General features: G+C 48.8%; 1 protein-coding gene across 6 annotated transcripts in view; it reads right to left on the reverse strand.

Moving 5' to 3' along the window:
* MDGA1 (MAM domain containing glycosylphosphatidylinositol anchor 1) overlaps window positions 1-16789 on the reverse strand; it is a 204968-nt gene that overhangs the window by 21401 nt on the left and 166778 nt on the right. The window lies entirely within an intron of this gene.

Genomic DNA, 16789 nt, shown 5'->3' on the forward strand with positions numbered 1-16789 from the left:
TAACTAGAGAGGTGCAGGAGGAAAACGTCCCAGGGGAACACCAACCTCCCCGCCCCCTTCAGCTATGAGCCTTTTCTGGGACCAGGCAGTGCTTAATCCAGATGGAAGGAGACATGCAGCAGATGCCATGTTCTTTAGGGACCCTGGAAAGCTTTTCCCCTCCTTCTGACTTGTTGCTGTCTCATCTCAATTATATGCACAGCCATAAACATCTCAGGCAGACCCAGTGCTTGTTCCTGCATCTTTTGCCCAACTACTCTTCTCACTAGGGTAATGCTCTATCGTCACATTACCTTCTAATGGTATTTGCAGTCTTATGGGCATGCTTCAAGGCCAAAACCATTGCAGAACATTTTGGGGAAGAAATTCTGCATTCACACCAGTAGTGAAAGACAAAGTTTAGTCAAAAACTGATGTCCGTATCTGTAAGGAAAATGTAGCCCAGGCTGGTGAATCTCCTTGCTCAGGATGACACTGCAAGCTGCTTGCATCTTGACTGCCTTACTGAGTGCAGCTTTGCTGCTTTCCAGTGCAGTCCCTCCTGACTCATATCTAGTTCCTGAACCACATTAGTGTAAGGGTCCCCTACTACTGTTACCTCTGAGTGTGATAGAAATGCATTGTAAGACTAGTGCTGACAGGTTCAAACTCTGCTAGCAAGTAAAACTAGACATTTCTGGGCCAGCACAGGTGATTGTGTGTGTCTCTGTATGTGTTTTTATGAATTGCCATTCTACCTGTTGAAATGCAGCTGACCTCAGCTTGGTGCACAGCATCTGGTGGGAAGGGCAGGGGATTGCGTGCACCCTCAGTAAGTTCAGAGATGACACCAGGCTGGGGTTGTTGCTCTGCTGGAGGGCAGGAGGCTTTAGCAGGCTGGGCCAATGGGCCGAGGCTGATTGTATGAGGTTCCACAGGGCTCAGTGCTGGGTAACGGCTGGAATTGATCTTAAAGACGTTTTCTGACCTAAACAATTCTATGATTCTATGATAGGACAGGACAGGAGGTGGAAGGGTAGGAAGTGAAGCGAAATACTGTGAAACTGGGGAGGGGTACTTAACGATCACCTGAAGCTGGAGTTTTGTGCCTCCTCTGCAGTATAGCAGGTTACAACACTTACAACCTGTGTAAAATTCTTCCTTTTCTCCACACAATTTAATGTGAGTTTCCCATCCTGGCTTGGGATATGTATCCTGAGATGCTGCTGCAAGTGTATTCTGGGTCTGCAGGCCACAGAAAATACAACATGCAAGGTAAATACTGAGATGCTATGTCCTTCTAGGCTCCCGGTGCTGTTCCCATTGCTATAGTTACAGCCATGTGGGTGTTTGCTTGGTAAATGCCCTCACCTCCCCTAACCTCCACTATCACCAGCATCTATTCCCAGGCTCAGAACCCCAGGGTGCCTGGCAGGGGAGCCTTTGCTGCCACTCACGTGCCTTGCTTGTGTCAATGACCTGGACAGGGAGTTGAGCAGCTTTACTACTGCTCAGACAGGGAAAATTGTCCATCCTTCCTACCCAGACTCAGCCTTCCAGCCCTGAAGTGAGGGCTCCCTGCCTTCTGGAGCAAGAAGCTGAAGTCATTGGCAATAGGTCTGAGAGTTGGGAATAAAAGAAAACAGCTGATCAGAAAATAAAACCAGAGTCCAGAGAAAGGAAGCAAATCCAGCTTTTACGGATTTTACATAAAACAGGAGCAATCTGGTAGTTTAGGTAATTGCTTTGTAAAATGCTTGGATTTCAGTGTAATATTTGATGGTTTCCTGGTGATGCTATATGAATAAATTTGGAGTCTGCACAGGTACTGCTTTCTTCTTGGTGAGGCATTTGCTTTTGGTGGCAGGTGACTCACAATTGCAACCGATGCTCTCATGTGCACTTGCACTCAGCTACTGCAGTCTGGAGGCAAGTCTGACTTGCACACTCCTGAGAAATGCTCACAGGAGGCATCCATCAGCATCCTGGTCCCTGCCCGCCTTCCCCCTGTTGTGGCAGAACGCGTCTGTTACTTCAGAAACATCGCTTGAGCCTCTTTGAAATAGAAATACATGGGAATTAGTAGATGCTGTTGCAACCCCGTCTTCTGCCCTCTGCAGAAATGGGGTTGGATCCAGCTAGGACTATTTTGGATGGTTGAAATGGTTCCCAGGCTGGTCCCAGAAGAATGATAGGCAGAAGAATGAGTGCAGGGGAAACAGACCTTTAAAACAAATGTTGCCAGTGGAGAAATGTTTTAAGGTACACCCTCAAAGAAGAAAGGAGGTGTTCAAGGGGGCCAAGGAAGGTGGCCTGGACTGACATAGTTCCTTTGAAGAGGTACTGCCACTGGTACATGGTGTTGCCCATCACTTCCACCCACTACCTCCCTCCCCAGGATCCTGGAGGGAAGTGACAGGCAGAGGAAAGTGGAACTGGCAGAACTCAGGAAGACAGCAGCAAAGCCCCAGCCATGAGTAAACTGTGCCTTTCTCAGTGTTTTTAATCTCCTTATTATGGTAATGGGCTGATAACTGATTGTGTAGTTAAAATGGAATTTGATACCAGGGCTGCAGTTCCTGTGACTTCAGAGAGATGCTGCAGTAAATAATCTGGTAAAAAGCTATAAGAGCCGATGTTCTGCTTCAAACCTGTACTAACGGGAATCTGGAGAAGTGCAGAAGAATAAATGGAAGCTGAATTTATGCGGATAGATCCATCAAATGGCCCTGGATAAATAAAGCATGTCTTGGCCTAGAAAGGGGATGGTAAGAGAGGTCACCCTGCAGGCGAAGATGAAAAGGCATGGACAATAGAGATGCTGTGCAAATAGAAGGCTCTGGGGCCACAGTCTGCAGTGCACAGTGTCTGCACGCTCCCGCAGCAGTGGCACAGAGCCTCAACAGGCAACTGGCCTAGCTGAGAGTGATGGTCCGCTGTCTGCTTACCCCTGTAACAGCTCATCACCTTCTCCCGGCATGGCTCCTCTCTGCTTGGCCCAGCTGATCAACCAGTGTTTTAACTACACTTCAGCCTTTTCCTTCTGCTGTTTTATTAATTCCTGGCTGCTGTTTTTGTTTTGTCAGCTGTATTGCCTGCTATGAGGTCCGGAGAGGCCCAGCATGTTGGCTAAGCATTTGACCTCCATGGATTTTCTTTGAATTTTTCAAATGTTTGGGTACTTAGCTCTGTTGCTTTATCTGATCTGACAGCTTTCTCTCCTCTCTCCTCCCCTCTCCCTCTTCTCTCTCTCTCCCCCTCCCCTCCCTTCCCTTCCCCTCCTCTCCCAACCGACTGCAGATCCCCCTGTTCAGTGTAAGGCTTTTCCAGAAAACACAGTACAATGACTAATGTCCATGGCCCATGGTTTGTTCTTTTATCTTCACTCCTGCCAGTGGTTTGGCACCAAGCTCTACAAAGGAGGAAAGGGATCTCTGTCATGGTCCTAGCAATTAAGTTGCAGAGGATAAGAAACACGAATGTGACAGAGACATGAACCTATCTTTTTCTCTATCCCCATAACCACATTTCTCCCACACTATAGAAAAAAAGGGGAAGAACCTCTCTCACCCTTCTGAGACAGGTGACAACTGATGAGGCAAATTGTGACCCCCTCTGCACTGCTGAGCTCCCGGTACTTTTGAGGGATTCTGAAATGTGAGGGACTGCAGGCTGATGACTTGATAGCTGCAGGGAAAATCCTTGTGTGGTCCTGCTGGGTTACACCAGCGAAGATCCCTGGTCTACCAGCCACTTAGACACACTCCATTTGACAAGCAGAAAGAAAAAGGTCATCATTGTGAGGCTCTGCTTTTATTTTTTTTTAAACTCACAGTCAAGTATATTTGTATGGGGGAAAAAAGACCCATTGAATTTCAAGGTCTTGGGCGGCAGCTATTTCCTCCATTAAGCAGATGGACGTGGGGAAATGAGGGAAAGCCTATTGACTGATTTTACCAAGGTCCATTACAGGTTGTGTGGATACTGAAATATGAATCTGGCTTTGACATCAGGCGGAGAGGAAGCTGGGCTCCCGAGAGGGTGCTGTAATGAGAAGGCACAGGCTCGGTTTGTTGGTGGGCACAGCAAGGCGGGAGATGAGCAGTGTCCCCAGGTGCCACATTCAAAGCTGTGTTTAGATGCTGCATATAGTCCCCGAGTGCTCACAACCAGTCTCCCAGTCCATCCCCCTCCTCCTGAGGACTACGGGCAGTGTAGACAGTGTCCATGAAGCCACAGATCCCACTGTGAGCACCTAGGGATGGGGTTGTCCTCAATGCCCAGGCACCTCCACCTGTGGGCTAGCACGGGCAATGATATGGCTTCTTCACTGGAGTACTGGATAACTCAGGTGCCTGAGGAAAAAGCAATATTTGTAGAGGAATCCACTGGAACCTAAAGCCTGAAAGGTGCTTTTTAAGGGAAATACTGGATATCTGGTGTGAATAGCTGGGAATTACATATTTAGCATGGAGGCTTTTATCTTGATGAACTAGTACCCTCAGGTAACGAGAGGTGAATCTGCAGGCCTGCAGAACCCCCTTGCTGGCTTTACTGTGCAAGTGTTGAGAAGCAAGCAGGTCTGAGGGAATTAAACTACGATGCCCAACAAGGCTTGTGAGCTAACGGTCGTCTCACATTCACCTTCATTCTCAGCATGTTGAGAGTAAGGAGAATTCTCTGTACAAATAAGAGCAAGTTCAGCTCCTTCAGCCAAAGCCATACTGCAAATCAAGCTGTGCTGATGCACACAGCGTGTGCTAAGTGGTGGAACTCCTTGCCACGAGAAATGATCTTGCTAACGGTGAGAGTAACTTCACAAAGCTTGATGACACATGGAGCTAGGCAAAGCAGCATGTCTAGCAATACAGCCTTGTGATCCATAGCCTAAGAAGGAGGGGGTTTTTTTCTAACTATTAGGTCTGGGGTGCTTTCCCAGCTTCTTTTCAGCCTGCTGAACAAATACATCTTTACTGTAGGCATGGTTCTGTTTGCACCCATTTTTTTAGCAGGGGATTAGTAGAGAGAGGTGACAAATGTTTTTCACCTGTGGGATGCTGGTTGGCTGATGTACCCTGAGTCAGAGATGTGTAAACATAGCTAACAGGAGTTTATGCACTTCTCTTTTCTTCCCAGAGCTGTCAGTAAATCCAACAACACCATCAAGCCCCTTAACCAGCCCGGCTGTTCGAGAGACTTTGTAACCTTCAGCCCTGACAGTCACGAGCATGCCCTGCTGTTCTGCTGGGAGACTCTCCTTGTCCCTTTCTGTCTACATCCCAGCTCCCTCATCCCAAACTTCGCACTTGTCAGACACTGCCCATCAACTTGAAACAAACGGACACTGTTAGTTGCCTGCTCAGCTGCCTCCTTCATATCCCTGTCACTGTGGTTGCACACCAGATCCAAGGCAGTGTTCCCTGGTGTGAGCTGGTCTTTTCCTTCCACTCCACTGTGCATCGTTTGTGTCCTTGCCACCTCTCTGGTGATACGCTGTCTTCTCTCCTTGCCTTATCCCTGGCCTCTCCTTATTAGGTGCCACTTCCTGAGGTTGCATTGGTCTCCCTCCCTTTACAGAGCCCCAGGAGTACCCATTAGCATTAGACCTCCCCTCACTGCAAGTCACAGGCAACCCCACTCCTTCTGGACTTAACCTCTAATTTTAGCATCGCTTTTTCTTGCAGCTGCTCTTCCCATAAGGTCAGAAGTTTCCCTGCCCTGTCAGAGATGTTATTCTCTTGGCAGCAAGCAGGTAATTTGCTGTCGTACAAGCCAGCCTTCCCAGAACAAAGCAACCTTTATTGGGCAATGGGGATGCAGTGATTCATGGTCGCTAGGCTAGGCTGGCATGGAAAAGCTCACACACATGTGTGTTGTGAGCACGTACCTGCAGCTCTGCCCAGCATTGGCTGGGGGTCCAGCTCCAGCCCTGTGCTGGGCAGCAAAGGGGTCTCCCTCTGCTGTCTGGCACTGCTCTACAGCTCATCTTCCACAGCAACTCCATATGTGCACAGACCTGGATCATGTCATCCGAGCGCTGCCTCTGGGAGCAACCCCCTTTTTATCTTCCCATCTCCCAAACTGTAGGGAATCCCTGCAGAGATCTGTGCCTCGGGATGGCCCTGAGCTGCTCCTTACCCAAAGGTTATTGCTCTGATTTTGTGTTTGAGAAAGCTGGTTGAGCCCTTGGGAAAGCAGCGGTACAGCAGAGCCTTCCCCTAGCTCCTCTGGGAGAAGGATGTGCTTCCCCAAACAGGAATTCCCTGGGTCACTCCACATCTCCTTGCATATGGCTTTTCACAGAAATTGCCTCTGTCGTCTCTGAGTTGACTGACACCCTCTGTGAAGTGAGCTGCCTTTGGCAGCACTGCACTGATGGTGTGACAGGGCTGTGTATTGAGGTTTTTCGGGAAGAAAGGCAGCCTATGAATTATTTAAGCACCTCTGTTTCCGATTAGCTTATGACTAATGTTCATTGCACTAACCCCTGAGACGCTGCACGTTAAAACTACTGGAGACAATATAATGGAATGAATTGCTTTCTAGGTAGCAAGGTACACACAGAGCTTTTGTGGACTTTTCTGTGTTTGTTTTGCTTTTAGTTTTAAATAGGCACACTGAAAGAGAACTCAGAAAGTCTGCTCAGGGGTTGGGAGTCCACAATGTTTTTCAAGGGCAACAGGGAACAACAGAGAGTGACTACTACAATAGGTGAGGGAATTAAAAAGAAAGAAAGAAATTTTCTTTCTGATATTACATTAAGGTTTTAAAAGCCTTAAGACCAGAAGATGAAGCAGGGAATGAAGGGTGCATGAGCAATACCAGCAAATTTAACATGTTGAAAAAATGTAAAAAATAGCGTTGGTGGAGCTCAGAAGCCAGAGGCCAATATTACAGCAAGTTAATAAATGCTTGGTGTGTGCTGACCTCTTTGTGGTCTAAGGCCAGATTTGGAAACTCTTTCCTGCTGGAGTGGATATATGATTACCTGCCTCTTACCAGAGGGTGCAAGTCTCATGTAGGAGCTCAGCTATGAACCCCTTTTTAGATTGAAGAGAGCAGCCCAGAACATGACAATGCAGAGATTTAACTAGGTTTCACTTAGGATTCAAATACTCAATATTACAGTTTCCCAAATGATCCCTGTACCCATTAGCAGCCCCCTTGCCAGGTGGCAGGTCTGTCTTTGGGTCATTGGGGACCACAGATACCCTTTCGTCTGCTTCCCTTCTTGCCGTGGGTCAAAAGAGTTGAAAACTCTTTTGTGCTTCCGTATTCACATGCACTGACTGTTAACTACGAGTCCCTCTGGATACCTGTGTGCTGGCTTATTAATCACCTGAGTTATGTTTGCTAAATAAGGGTACGGTTCTTGGTCACAAAACCCAAGCAGCAACAAAAAAGAAAACTTAATTATTCGTCATATTATTCCACAATATCAGAGCCAGCTGCACCATGTTCCCAGCGGTGTGTTTTCAGCAGACTTTTCCATCAGCTGAGCTCCCTTCAGGTAAGACAACTAGAACAAAAGCCACGTAGAAGTTTGAGGTCCAAAAGGAACATGAGGATATCTCCTGTTGGGGACCTCAAACCAACTCCTGCAGCCTCCTTCAAAACTTGCATCTGGTTCCCAAACTTCTTTTTGCTGCACAGAGGTCTTTGTTTGGGTTGCCTCCCCCTCCTCCCTTCAAACAATATGTCTTGGGCCCATCAGGTTTGTCTGGAACCCCACTTAGCATTAGGGAAAAAAATAAGAAAAAGGAAATATAAAACAACAAAGGATTGAGGTCTTGATAATAGAATGTCCAATTCATTGCACTGATAAGCATTTTCAGAGGGTACTTCAGTTGCTCTTTTCACCTGGAATAGATGAATTTCTCTTGTCCTTAAAATGGCTTTTCTACTGTAAGAGGAGCCCGGCAGGATTATTTCACACGGAGGCATTTGCACAGTGGACATCTAAGGGGTGAGCAGGAGGGGGCAGATTTTGCCCCTGGTCACAGAAACAAATCACAAAGGTGAGAGCTGTCACCCAACTCTTCTCCTTGCTCCCTCGGAAAGTTTTATGGAGGAATATCTTGGCTGCAGGAAACAAAGCAGTGTTTTCCAAAACATACCCAAGCAGAGAGTTTCTGACTCCCATTCAGACTTGGGAGATTCCAGCTTCTACTGGAAGGAAAGACAGCTTCAAAGCATCTCCAAGAGCTCCTCAATCCCGCTGTGCAGTAGCTGTGCTTGCCTGCTTGGTGCAGGTGAGAAAGCCAAGGGAACATCTGATCGACATCTGCTTTTCCTGCCATGGAAACAGAGGGTGCTGGAGCACAGGCTCTCCCTTCCCGGCTACCCTCGTATCTGAAGAAGCCAGCCAGCTCTGAGTTTACGTGGGTGTCTGTCGCCTGCCCTCCCTCATCAAGGCATCTCCTTGCTGTGCGGTGAGCGCTGGGCTTCCCGGCAGCTTACAGAGACTGCGTGTCTCAGATAATGCAATAGATGTGGGGACTACCCCTGCTCGCTCTCTTCATTAGCTCTGGGGGGCTAACTAGGTCTTTTAAACCATCTAAAGTCTTCATAAGGTCTCCCCATTGTCAAGATTTCACTAGCTCTCCTAAAATAAGCAGGATTTTGCCTGATTATTGTCCCCATAGGAAGCCTGTAAGGCACATGCAAAGTGCTAAAGCAAACAGCAGTGGCTTTCTGCGTCACTGGTGTGATCTGATGGCGTGAAGGGAAGCTTTGCTGCAGGATGAGCAATCTTGTAGCTAAATCCTGAAATACAAACTTCAGTGATGCCTTGACAATTTTTAACCCTGCTTTTGTGACCATACTGCAAAGTTGGTGACACCGCTTTGTCCACCAAGCTTCCCACTGGGGCTGATACTCTTCATTCCTTGCCTGATTTCTGCAAACTCTGCCTCACAGTCCACCCAGGGGCAGCTGCACTGCAGCATTAGGGGAGCCCGTTACTTATGGGAGTCCCCAGAGATGGAAGGTGCCGTAGCAGTGCCTTGGTGGTGGCACAAGGGAGGCTGTTGCTGGGAACCGGCTGCTCTCCCTCTCTGCCATATGTCTGTTTCTGTATGCAGCCTGAGTGCAAATGGATTTTATTAAATAGAGACGTTTTTAATTGAATGAAAGTCCCAAAGCTGGCTGGACTCCAAAAGCAACGTCAGTGCCAGGCACCGCTTTCCTTCTCTCTTTCGACTTTTAGCTTCTTAAGCCCAAACATCTCTCAGATATTATGTCTTCTGCAGTTTTAATTGGCAAGGATCACAGGGTAAAACGCTTCTGTGCTCAGTTCCAGAAACAGCATGTCCTCAGCACTGTTGCCAGAGGGATGCACAGGTGAGACCATCCTGCTTCAGGAGAAGAAGGTTTAGCTGCATGGTTGTCAGCACCATGCCACGCTGTTTGCTTTCCTCACCAGAGAACAGGACCTGGCCTCCAAGACCAGGAGAAAGGGTATCTTGTCCTAGTCCAGCATTTCTGCACCGGGAGGGAGATCCTTCACTGCCACAGCTGTCCCAGGAAAAGGACAGAGAAGCTTTTCTGTAGTACTGGCGCTTTTCTCCTTGCACACATCCCTCCGCAGCCATCATAGCTAGGCTTGACCTGAGGGAGGTAATGTGCTGGACCAGTACAGGACTCTTCCCACACTTTGGTTTCTCTGCAAGATGTTCCTCCTAGGCCAGCAAGCCTTTTGTGCCCTATGTCATACCCGACTGTCTTTCCTCAGAGTGGGGCTAGCCCTGGGCATTCTTAAATGGAATCCCCAAAGAGAGAGACCAGTTCTGCCTTGGCCAGGGCAGACAGCATGCTTTTCTGTGATAATAATACCACCTCACAGGTGTGTGCTTTCTGTAGCAAACCAGGGCCAGAAGACACATATGCTAAGCAATCTCTGTTTGACTCTTCTACAGCCCTGGAGCTCCTCTGCTAGCAGGGACAATCACTGCCTGCCCTATTATCAGCCCAAGCTGTGCTTACAGCAGCACTGTCCTCACGGGGTGCTGAGGGCAGGAGGTTGCTGAGACAGAGAAAGGGCTGCAAGCTGTTGAAAGTGAATGGTAGGCTAAAGCGCTCAGAGCAGAGACGTACTGTGTCTCTCTCAATAATATCTTAGAGGAAAGGCACCACTGTGTGGAAGAGTGTCCTTCTCCCAGTATAGCTACAGGAGCAAATTTCTACTCTGTCATATTACAATCACTTTCAGCAAGGTCATGAGTCTTGCTCGTGCACCCCTGGTGTTGCTGCGAGGTTCTTTTCTATAGTGACCCTGCTATAAAACATCCTACTGAACCTGCCCTCTCCTTGATACTATCAATGTCACCTGCTAAAAGAGGAGACCCGTCCCTTTGTCACTTACAGTCTGCTAAGAAACCCCTCCCCCTGAAGGTCCTCATCCTCACACTGCCTATGCTGTGCTGAACTAGCTGTAAGCACAGGCAGCTGCCTACCACCCAGCAGCTGCAAGGGACACACACGGCCTGGAGACCCCCAGGTGGGCTGGTGTGCACTGGGCCATGCACAGGGTGCAGAGCAGCCTGCCTGGGGTCATTGAGGGGTAACCAGAGTCTGGCTGGACATTTTCTCTGTTCATGTGTCAGCCTGTGGCCACCACACAAACTGGCCATGACCTTCCCACAGATACGCAGTGCTGGACCATTACAGAGTGATGTGCTGTGACACTGTGCATTAGACAACCTTGACGTACACTTAACCATTATTTCCAAACAAAGAAAGACAAAGGCAGTCATCAGTGTGCAGACATTATCTCATCCATCCACTCCAGCTTCCTCAGCATTTCTCATGGCACCCCCTCATCAGTGCACAAGAGGGTGGCTTGACTGCCTGATTCCTCTTCACTGCGCTTTGCTGCTGCTTGCAGCCAGCAGCAGAAACAACCCATTTTCTCTCAACGGTACTTTCAGACTTGAAATTAAAGCAGTGAAAAGCCAGGAATATTTCCCTTCTCTACAGTCAGGCTGTTGCCATTGAGAGCCTCTGTTTACCTGGGTTGAAACTTGAAAGTAGAGCTCAGTGATCTGCAATTGGAGCCAGTTGCTTCTATCACCCGATGCTTTCAGCACTCACCTGGCTGCAGTCCCCAGCTGTTCCTGTAAGAATTGACAACACTTTCATAGCGGCATCATTTTTTGCAATGAAAGTGCTTTACTTTTGACAGTTGTCCACACTATGCTTTTTGCAAGACTCTTGGTTAATGCGTTGTGCAGATCATACGATGCTGTTACAAATACCTGGCATCTTCAGTACTTGTTTTCGGTGAAATTCCAATTTCTTGAGGAGGTTTGGGGTCAAATCAGCCTCACTCTATAATCACTGGTTGGGGGTTGTTTTATTTCCCTGAACACAGAGTACCCAGTTCCTTCATGCATCATTTATATTCCCTGCACCCTAGCAAAGCTCTGGCCATTTCTCTATTCCAGCCACGTTTTCAGAAATGTTCATTTTCTTTCAGATTCTCTTTATAAAACCAGAAATGTTCTATCATCTCATGTGACTGAGGATAGGTGATTTTGTAGATTTTCCACAATCTCAGCAAATGCTTTGTCTGCAGATTTAATAGAGACTGTAAGGCTACGTAGCAGATTATAAATTTTAGCCCCTATTACGATCAGTAAACTGCCAGGTGTTTTTTAGATGTTACACATTGTTCACTCTTATAGCATAGGGGGAGCAGTCTCCTCCCAAACCAGTGGAAAGGTCTGTTTTGCCCAGTCAGCATGTTTAATCCTTTTTCTCTTTCCCTCCGCATGAATGGATTACCCGCAGCCCTGTGCCTGCACCATGCAGCTCCCTGTGCCACATGAGTGGGTCTTGTGGTTGTCCTCATTCACCAGCAGGCCAGGAACAGGGTAGAGTTGCACCACAAAAATGGGTGAGGAAGAAATGTCCTTAAGTCCTGAGGGCTGGTCTGTATGAACAGCTTTGCAAAGGGATGATTTTGTGCACCTGTATGGGTTTAAGAGCTGTGCCATCACCTCCTCCAACCTTCTCTTGCAAAGTTACAGCAGAAGCTCTGCTGGTTCCTGCTGTGGGCTTGTACGGCATGGGCCAGCACTCTCATCCTGGCTGACACCCCAGTTGTTGCCATGACTCAAACACTGTTAACCTACCTGCAGGTTGCTAGCAAGCTGCTGTCACTTCCATGTCGGCCAAATGACAGCTTGGTGGGCTCTGTGCAGGTTTTTGCCATAGCTGGATTGTCTCCAAAGAGGAGGGTGGCTGCAAACCAAGCAGGTGTGGCATTACATGTACTCTCTTCCTCGTTCCCCATGCCTTGGTTTCTTTGTGATGGCTGAGTGCTGCCTGGCTGATGTAGGTGGCTGCTCTGTGAGCCTGGACATCTCTAGCCAGGAGAAAGCTTCCCACCTCTTTAGACTCTGCAGTCTGGCTGATGAGGACTTGCGAATGCTCAGCCAAGTAACACAGCTCCAGGAAAGCTTCTAAGTTCTCTCACCACCTCCTGACTCCCTGCCTTCTGATCCTATTGCTTTCACCTTACATTTCCTCTGACAGCTGGATTTTACTCCTGATCAGCTCTGTCCTCCTCCTTCTGCTTTCTGCAGCCTGCAGTCAGTTCACTGGATGGAGGCATGGGGGCATGAGTGGGAGATGGATGGGCAGAGCAGCCTGTGTGCATCTTACTTGTGCAGATGGTGGGACCTATGAGCTACAATACAACTCAGAATCAAGAAGCTGGATGCTAAATGCCTTCGTTCCTGTGTTGTAAGATAGAGGCATTGGGTCAGCCAAAACATCTCCCAGGCAGAAGCAACTGAAGCAGGAGGAAGGGTTTTTCTGAGGTTCCTCAGACCCTGGTCTCTGGGAAGAGGTGATGAGGGAGGTCACACTGCATATCTCACATCCAGCATCCCTCTGGAGAGCTCTCTGCTCTGGGTTGACATGTTCCCGGCTGAGCCATCCTGACCTCTGGAGACCTGAGAGAGGTGGGTTAAGGCAGCGCATGCCTGAGCTGTGGGAGGCCCTGAGGTTGTGATGCAGCTGAGCAGAAAAGCAGTTATTGAGTCTGCTACATGTTTTATAGTGTATTCAAGTACTGAGCCCACTATCAAAGCTGGGCATTACTCATTTAGAGCCTTGTTTTTAAGATAAATGATAACTGTTTGAGGTTGAGCTGCTACCAGGTGAAGGAAGGGGGTTGTATGCCTGGTATGGGAAGAGAAACTATACCAAGAAGGCTGAGGACTCTCACCAGAAGGGCAGCAGAGATGGGAAATCAGCTCACAGATCCTAGGTCTCTTTCCAGATCATGGCACGTCCAAAGCAAATTTTCCAGCCAGTGCTATTTTTGCAATAAATCAGAGAATTCTGAACCCAACACTCTCCCCATCAGAGAGGGTTTGCTTATGTTTTTCTAAAACTATAGAGGTAAGTAAAGCCTGAGTCAGTACAAATGGTTGGAGTAGGAAAGGGGAGATAAAAAGGACTGTGCTGGGTGCAGAACATGATGCCACAGGTGCTGGCATGCAAGGGGAGTCAGCACGGGCCTGGGGAGGGAGCTGTGTTGTCTGGGAACTCAGGGATGAGTATGTTGTGGGTGAGAAGGAGCCGTAGGTGTTTAAAGATGTGGGAGACAGCTGAGCAGTAGGGGTATAGGGAAGTTTGCACAGATCTGCAGGGGCTTGTGAGCCCTGGCAGAGGGGCAGCAGTGGGAGGGGGCAGCGTTTGGTCTGAAGGAGGTGCACGGGGCAGGTGACCAGCATTTATATAACAGTAACACTCACTGTGTGCCCAGCCTTGCTCAAGTATACAGAAAGAGACAACTGCTGCCTGGAAAAACACACAAGCCGTGAAGCCAGGCAGTAAACAAAAGGCATGAGGGAAGGGAGAACAGGCAGCCATTGTGAGCATGGGAGATGCCACGCTGGACAAGATGAATGTCCTTTTAGGCCCTTATCTCAACCCTGACAGTGGCTGGTATCAGATGCTCCAGAGAAAGCTGCAAAAACAATCTTCACAACACATCTGGGCATCAGTACGATAGTATCCCCACAAGGGCTCTTCCTGCCAGACCCTGTTTGCTGATCAGCCTACACATGGAAACCAGAAGACTGAGAGCCCCTGTCAGTTTTGCTTTGGCTGATGTTGCAGCCAGAAGGACTTTCACTCACATAACCTGCTAGCCCAGCTGGTTTCCTTCCCTGGTTGCACTATTCTGGGTGTCCTATGGGCTCCTCAACCCTTCTGGCAAGCGTAGACCCATGAGCTATGTCCCTCACCCTTGTGCTCCAGCAGACAAGCACAGCCCAAGGTGGGGCTGGACTATACCCTTTCTAGCTATGTCTAATTGCCATGAATTGAGGGCTCATCCATTCTTCATCCCACCTCCTTTCAAGTGTGGGTAGGCAGCTGGAGCAGCATGCCACCACTCTGTCTGTGGGGGACCATTCCTGGAGGTTGGGTTAGCAGCACTGTGAAGAACAAAGCAGGTGATCCAAATACTACTGCCATGGACAGTCACAGAAGGACCAACAATGCTACATGGCCCAGCTGGAGGGTCTATGCCAGCATCTGCAGGTGCGCTAAACATTAAGCCTGCTGCTTTCATTCTGCATGTGACAGAACCGATGAATAGAGAAGATACATTTAAGGAAAGATCCCAGGAGCAGATGACAAGCATCTGGGATTTACTGACAATTGCTAAGCAAGCTGGAGTGCAGTGTTATCCTGAGAGATCTTTGACAGGCCCTAAGGTGTTACAGCACTTAAAACTAGCCAGCTGCAACAAGGTCTTTACCATCACATACCAGGTTAACTTCAATAAGTAGTTCCCGTGCCTTGCCCCAGCACAGCCACCAATCCCCCACAAGGTTTCAACCATTCACCTACTGTTTGTGCTGTTCCTTCATACTCTTCAGGCTAGTTCCTCTGCTTCTTGCCTCTGCTGCATCCTTTTCCTTGTCCATCCTCTCTGCTTCTTCCAGATCTCTCTTCACTGACTCCCCCTCTTCTACACCCCTTAGAGCTATTTAACTATTTAGCAGGAACCAGCCACAGCTGCACATTATCCACCTCAGCCAACCCACCACCCCTGAAGCCAGCCCACAGCTGTATATTATCAATGTTCACTAACCTGCCTTCATTCCTTTACACTAAGATACCTGAGTGTAACCTACAGAGCTATTGTACATAGATATCTTCATGGAAAACCCACATTATCTGTTCTTACTCAAAGCACAAGGAAATTAAACAAGAATAATGAAAAGGAATGGAAGAACTTTCAAAGTTTTGTTTGGCTGTAAATGAGAGTTGCTCTGGGTTCTCTGCACAGGATGTTCTTCAGGAAGATTTCTCAGCAGCTTAGGTGGCCACCTACAAAAACAGAGGTGGTGAAACTCTGTTTTCTGGGCAAAGTCCCCATGGATCTGATCAGATGTGAGCCTGGGACTGCCCTGAGAATAGACCTTTCCTCTCCTCAGTGCTGCATGGGAAGTGGCAGCATACACCACGGGGGACCTCCTGGCTCACGGTTAGCTCAGTTTCTCTGACACAGACTGCTGAACACACTAAGGGGTGTGGGGCTTTGTTTTTGGACCTCCCACTCCCTTGTGTGCATACATGTGCATGTGTGTGCACAAATGCCAGTGGTTTCCAAGTGCCATGTCTGTGATTTCTCCCAGCTGCAGGATTACATGCCCAGCAAGCAGAAGTGGTTTTGTTCTGCCCCCCCCGCCCCCCGGCCATGCCCTCCCTCAAAGAACTGATTTCGGTGAACACACTACACCAGTTCATTGCTATTCCTTTATGTCCCTACTGTAAAAGTGTTGACCATGGATCACAGCTCCACTGGCCTGTTTAATGTGTTCGGGTTCACAGCACTACAATCCCCAGGCAGCAGTTGCAGCCTCCCAGCCTTGCTGTGCCCGCTCACTGCAGGTGCCCCAGGGGAGTGAGTGCTTGGCTGCTCAGCTGCTGTCAGCACTCTGGATGCCTGCTCATGTCTCCCCTCTGCTAGCACCGCGGCTCTACCCCGCATGGCACATCGTGAGACACAAGGGACCACAGGGCTAGGTTGGGAAACATGCCGTGAGCACATGGTGTGGTGAGGTCTGTCCTGATCTGTCTGCCCTCCATGCCCTGCTGCAGCCTCCAGGGGAGGTGGCTTTCCCTCCTTGACTGCTTGCATCATGAGGTCAGGGCTGTGTTGACTTTGCATTGTCACCATGTGGCATGCAAGCCCAGTGGAGGGGAGTAGGTCATTCATAGGAGTCTTAATGCATGAGGCTTGGCTGGGCACTCCAGCTGCATTAAAGTCCTTGGGAATATAAATCGCTGGCTCTCCAGGGATGATCTCTACATGCACCAGCCCTTTCCCTCTTCTTTCTCCTGGCCTTTGGTGTGAACCTTCTGGCTCTCAGGGAGGTAAGTAGGGATACTTGAAAACTATGATTCACGGTTTTAGACTTAGGCTGCCTGATTTTTTAAAACTCAGAATTATTTGCTGTTGGGACACCACGCTGATGCTCCAGCAGCCGCTTCAGTGCCGTTATGTGCAACGGCACTCATGCAAGAGACAGTGCCTGAAGCAACGCCTCAGCAAGACCCCAGCTCTCTGTGAGTTATCACTGCCCTTCCCCGGGCAGCTGGGACAGTGGCAGCTTAGCACACTGCTTTTGTGTGTGCAAGGCGAGGACACTGGGTAGTATCCCTCCTTGGGCTGCTAGTGGGTCCTGGTTTGGTTCATGTGAGCTTTGTGGCTTCTGGTACTTGGTTTGGAGCAACTGGCTCAGAGTGCCTAATGCAGAGGAGTAAGCAAAGCCTGTTCACA

The sequence above is a fragment of the Falco punctatus genome (assembly GCF_963210335.1).
Source record: "Falco punctatus genome assembly, chromosome: 12".
In the NCBI taxonomy this organism is placed as follows: Eukaryota; Metazoa; Chordata; class Aves; order Falconiformes; family Falconidae; genus Falco; species Falco punctatus.